Below are 6,000 nucleotides of genomic sequence, written 5' to 3'. Positions count from 1 at the left end.
GGCAGTGGTGCAACAAGGGAGTGCCCTCATGAGGGAGAGACCATGCCAAAATGACACCCATTGGGTCAGGTATGCTCCTGTAGTAAACGGTTAAAATTAATTTCTGGTTGTCAACAGGATTTCTGGTCCTGATAACTAAAGGATGTTAAAGAAAAACAACGCTAAAAAGGACAATGTTAAGTGTGGACCCACTGTAATTGTGACTAACTATTCTCCCAACAACTAAAAAAACTATTGAAGCCAGAAGTAGTAACAGAAGTAGTAACAGTAGTCAAAGTGAAATGTCAAAAAGCCAAACTTCACTTTAATTGAGCTGCTAAATCGTTGGCTAGTGTTGAAAGTTGGAGAGCTGGTCAACGTCCAAACATTCAGTGCGCTTGACTTGGCCTGCTTGACAACTTGGGACTTGAGTGCACAAATTGTCAACTTGATGGAAAAGGATAGCCCTAATCTAAAAGTTAAAGTTGTAAATTGGAGGAAGGTCAATTTTGACAGTATTAGGCAAGAACTTTCAAAAGTTGATTGGAAGCGGATATTCGCAGGTAAAAGGACAGCTGGAAAGTGGGAAGCCTTCAAAAATTAGATAATGAAAGTGTAGAGACAATATATTCCTGCTAGGGTGAAGGGCAAGGCTGGTAAAGTGTAGGAAATGCTGGGTGACTAGAGAAATTGAGGTTCTGGTCAAGAAAAAGAAGGAAGCACTTGTAAGGTATAGACAGCGGGGATTGAGTGAATCCTTAAAAGTGTATAAGGGCAGTAGGAGTATACTTAAGAGGAAAATCAGGACGGCGAAATGGGGACATGGGATAGCTTTGGCAAATAGGGTAAAGGAGAATCCAAAGGGATTCTACAAATACATTAAGGACAAAAGAGTTATAAGGGAGAGAACAGAGCCCCTTCAAGATCAACAAGACTGCCTATATGTGGAACCGCAGGAGATGGGTGCATTATCAAATGTGTATTTTGCATCAGTGTTTACTATGGAGAAGGATATGGAAACTTGAGAACGTGGGGAAACAAACAGAGATATCTTGAAAGTGTCCATATTACAGGTGCTGGACATCTTAAAATGCATGAAGGTGGATAAATCCCTGGGACCTGATCAGATGTACCCCAGAACTTTGTGGGAGGCTGGGGAAGTGATTGCTGTGCCCCTTGCTGAGATATTTCTATCATCAATAGTCACAGGTGAGGTGTTGTCATACTGGAGGTTGGCAAACATGGTGCCATTATTTAAGAAAGATGGTAAGGAAAAGCCAGAGAACAATAGACATCAATGGTGGGCAAGTTGTTGGAGGGGATTCTGAGACACAAGATTTACATGTATTTCAAAAGGCAAGGACTAATTAGGGATAGTCACTTTGTGAGTGGGAAATCATGTCTCACTAACTTGATTAAGTTATTTGAAGAGGTAACAAAGAGACTGATGAATGCAAAGTGGTGGAAGGTGTCTATATAGACTTCAGTAAGGTGTTCAACAAAGTTCTGTATGGTAGAATGGTTAACAAGGTTAGATCACATGGAATCCAGGGAGAAGTAACCATTTGGATACAAAGTTGACTTGAAGGTAGGAGACAGAGGGTGATGGTGAAGGGTTGCCTTTCAGACTGAAGACCTGTGACTGGTGCTGGGTACATGTTTTCTTTCATTTAGATAAAAGATTTGGATGTGAATATAGGAGGTATGGTTAATAAGTTTGCAGATTACACCAAAATTGATGCTGTAGTGAACAGCGAAGAAGATTGCCTCAGTGTACAATGAGACCTTGATCAGTAGTGGCAGATGGAGTTAAATCTATTGACGTAAGGTGCTACAATTTGGTACGGCAAATCAGGACAGATCTCATATACCTAATGGTAAAGTCCTGGGGAGTGTTGCTGAACAAAGAGACCTTAGAGTACAAGTTCATAGTTCCTTGAAAGTGAAGTCGCAGTTAGACAGGGTATGAAGAAGGCATTTGGTACACCTGCTTTTACTAGACAGTGCATTCAGCATAGGAACTGGGAGGTCATGTTGTGAATATACAGGACATTGGTTAGGCCCTTTTGGAATACAGCATTCAATTCTGGTTTCCCTGCTACAGGAAAGATGTTTTTAAACCTGAAAGGGTTCAGACAAGATTTGCAAGGATGTTGCCAGGGTTGGAGGGTTTGAGCTGTAGGGAGAGGCTGAATAGGCTGGAGCTATGTTCCACTGAGCATCGGAGGCTGAGGAGTGACTTTATAGTGTTTATAGAATCATGAGGGGTATGGATAGGGTGAATAGTCAAGATCTTTTTCCCAGGGTCAGGGAGTCCAAAACTAGAGGGCATAGGTTTAAGGTGAGAGGGAAGAGATTTAAAGGGGACCTAAGGAGCATCTTTTTCATGCAAAGGGTGGTGTGTGTATGGAATGAACTGTCAGCGGAAGTGGTGGAGGCTGGTACAATTACAAGGCATCTGGATAGGTATACGAATAGGAAGGGTTTAGAGGGATATGGGCCAAATGCTGGCAAATGGGACTAGATTAATTTAAGATATCTGGTTGGTATGGATGAATTAGACCAAAGGGTCTGTTTCCATGTATATCTCTCTATGATGGTCCACTTTGAAACTTAACATCCTTCAGTCCCAGAGGTTAATCATTCTCCAATAAACATGACACATCAGCAGAAATTATCACTGCAGTAAAATTAGCATGTGATCAACTGATCAAAACTTGCATGTATACCGTTGGAAGACCTGGACGCTTTAAAGATTGTGTCCAATGCACATTTTGAGACAAGCAAAATTGGAACAGGGAGTTTTGTTTATTCCTTAGTAACAGACCAATGATATTACATGCATTTTTAAATTTCATTTAAAAGAAGATGATTGGATAAATATCTTCGTACACTGTGTGCACCAAGGTATTTCCTGATGTCATTGTATGTAAATAAATGTCTTGGCAATTGCCCCATTTTTATGCATTGCATAGAACTGTGTCTCTCTCTCTCCCCCTTTCTCCACAGCTGCGGCTAGACCAGTTGATTATTTCCAGAACTTTGTGGGGTTTTTTTCAGATTTCCAGCCTCTGTATCATATTGACTTAATCATAAACCCATGTGCGCTGATGGGAGAAGCGGCGAACTATCAAAGTAGCAACAACATATGTTTCTGACAAGCAGCTTAATGCCAGTGTCAGCCCTGAAGCCAGCTGTCTGTCCCATGCCATACATTCTCTGTGTCCATTACATTTCAGTTGTCTGAGGTAATGGATTCTTCAAAGCTACAACCACTTCCCAATATCACTTCACGAAGTGGGAGGCTAGGACTAAATACCATCAACTTAGAGGGGAAAAAACACACGCGTTAAATATTTGTGTGGAAGTAAAATGTTTGTTAGACCAATCACAAAGAGCATTACTCCTCACCACACCCGCTCCGTCTCAAAATGTATGAACGGTCAAAGTGCGAAACGAAAATATGGGAATTTAAAGTAGTGCGGCGGAGGAATCCTGGGGTGGGCGTGAATGGGGGAGGGGTGGAAGTGCGTGTGCTGGTTCGTGCGGACGGAGATATTGTTGTGCTGAGGAGGTTGGCGGCGCGGAGGGACAATTACCGGAATGGGGAGGTATGCGGCCGGTGGGTGATTATTCGTTGGAGCAGCTTCGAGAAGGGATTCTTCTGGGACATGTGAAGAAGGTAAATCTGGTCGTAGGTGGCTGGAGGATCCCGTCTATCTCCTCCCCCTCCCCCCGCCTTAGAATATGTTGACAGTGTCGTCAGTGCATTCGGTTCGCTTGTTATCTTGAGCGAAGATTAACGGTGAACGGAGATTTCCCTCTTATCCTCCCCTTGGGAGGGAGGCGATGGAGTATGAGGGTGTTACATTTTGTTGCTTTAATTGTGTGGTTTAGATAGGAAGGGAGAGGTTTCCTCTGTGTGACACTTGGGCGTAGGTTTCCTGATCGCTCTCTTATTTACAAAACTCGCCAGGAATGCTGTTGTTCAGCCATCACATTGTCCACGAGATTGGCAGTGTTTGCACTGAGATATGTGGTGTCAGTCAACTGAAACACTGTTTAAATGTCTGCACCTGTTAATGCCTCCAACTTTACTTTTGTCTGCAGTATTACGTAGGAAAGTGTAGTTATTTAGATCTTGCTGCTTCTTTGAGCAGATGTTTTAACAGGTACTTTGAAAAAAACTTTGGTCGTTTCAGAATTAGCACGATTCATTGTTGCAATGTTCACAGTGTTCATTTTAATTTGCCCTAATACAGTTTTGAGCCAGGGTGGACTAGACGTGCGTTTCCTAGTGTATTTCGTCTTGGCATGAAATGAAATGTTGTGCATTTTTTTGTTCAAACGGAAGTAAAGCCCTTCTAGATTGGTTAGAAATTGACAACTCAAAAAGTGCTTACTAAGCACGATTTCAATCCGGTTGTTGTGCTTTAACATGGTAAAGTCATATGGAATGGTACAGGAGATCATTCAACACATTGAGGCCATGACACACTGTAAATAGATCCGTTCCGTGTCTTTTCCTATAGCCCCCAAGCGTCCATCCAATTTTCTTCTAAGTCTTTGCAGTGCTATTTTTGTCTTGGGTAAGTCTTTTTTTTCAATGTTGGCCGCTTTTCTTGTTCATTTCCAAACTTTTTAAGTTTGTTGGCATAATTTGTGTATAGACTAGGACCCTACTATAAATATCTTTGCCAACCCCATTACCCTCTGAAATATCAGACCTCCTCTAATTCTGGGTTCATGTGCATTTCCAGTAATGATTGCTCCACAGTTGGTGACCTTGCCTTTCTTTGTCTAGATCCTAAGCTCTAGAATCCCCCTCCCTGCATCGTTCTAACTTTGCAACCTAATTTTCCTCCTTTTAAGGCTTTAAGTTTGGTCATAAGGAAGTTTTGTGGTCATTTTACTTAGTGTTTCCTTATGTGGCAGTTTCATACTTTGGTTTTTTTTAAAATGCTCCTGTGAAACATGTCCATTTTGTTAAAGGCATTATATAATAAATGTTACTGTTCTAACACAGTTTACTATAACAAAAACTTGACTTTTATTTTGTGAATGCAGTGACTCTCTCTCAAATGGAAAATAGAGATAGTAGGAACTGCAGATGCTGGAGAATCTGAGATAACAAGGAGTAGAGCTGGATGAACACAGCAGGCCAAGCAGCATCAGAGGAGCAGGAAAGCTGACGTTTCGGGCCTAGACCCTCCTTCAGAAACAGAAAATTATTTATTTGTTTGATTTTACATAGCACTTACTTTATTCACTTCTTCTGGAGTACCTTGCCTTGAAACTATCAGGATATGACTGCAGTACTGCATCAAGCTTGTATGTTAGACACTGCGAAAGATTCAACTGTGAAATGACGCAGTCTCACGACGTGGTTCACATTGTTTAAATTATAATTGGTGAACCATATTAAAGCTAGGTCCCAGTGTACTCTTGATCCATGCTGAAAGTCAGCAGGAAAACTGAAGGTGTTTTGAGAGTTTAATTGAAGAGGTTTTGTTTTATGGAACTTAATGTTGTTAAGTTTAGAAAGTTCAATAAAACTTTTATGCTAACAGCAAGTGATTGTATTTACAGCATAACTTTCCTGAAAGGATAATATGCAGTCATTGATACATACAATTACTGTTTTTAAAAAAACCTAAACATCAGATTTTAATTTAACAATGTATGGATGAGGAAATCTTTTTGGTTCAACTCACTCAATTGACCCCATTGTGAAAGACCCTAAAGTTGAAACATTTCAGCATCTAGATGTTCCAGATTCATGTATATCTTCTAATCCGATTCATTTGACAGTATTTGAGCTGCATCCTCATTCCACTGCATTTACTTGCAGGCTTCAGGCCATTTATAAAGTTTGTCTTAGACTGAGCTTTAACAGAGTTATTTTAAGTTGTGAAGCCAGAGCATGTTGAGTCTACATCTTAAATACTATCTGTTTAGGTTTCCCTCAAATAATTTTGGAAAGGTTAAATGTAACTATATATCAAGAAGTGTCTGCTCTCA

At 40.8% G+C, this 6,000-nt stretch overlaps 1 protein-coding gene across 1 annotated transcript in view; it reads left to right on the top strand.

Moving 5' to 3' along the window:
• Positions 1 to 3,530: 3,530 nt before the first annotated feature.
• ptpn21 (protein tyrosine phosphatase non-receptor type 21) overlaps positions 3,531 to 6,000 on the top strand; it is an 89,988-nt gene continuing 87,518 nt past the window's right edge. Inside the window, exon 1 of the mRNA XM_048600013.1 lies at positions 3,531 to 3,661. The gene's annotated coding sequence lies outside the window, so the exon portion shown is untranslated. The remainder of the gene's footprint in view (positions 3,662 to 6,000) is intronic.

This window comes from Rhincodon typus, chromosome 8 (assembly GCF_021869965.1).
Source record: "Rhincodon typus isolate 14 chromosome 8, sRhiTyp1.1, whole genome shotgun sequence".
NCBI classification, from domain to species: domain Eukaryota; kingdom Metazoa; phylum Chordata; class Chondrichthyes; order Orectolobiformes; family Rhincodontidae; genus Rhincodon; species Rhincodon typus.
This window is presented reverse-complemented; position numbering and strand designations above follow the sequence as displayed.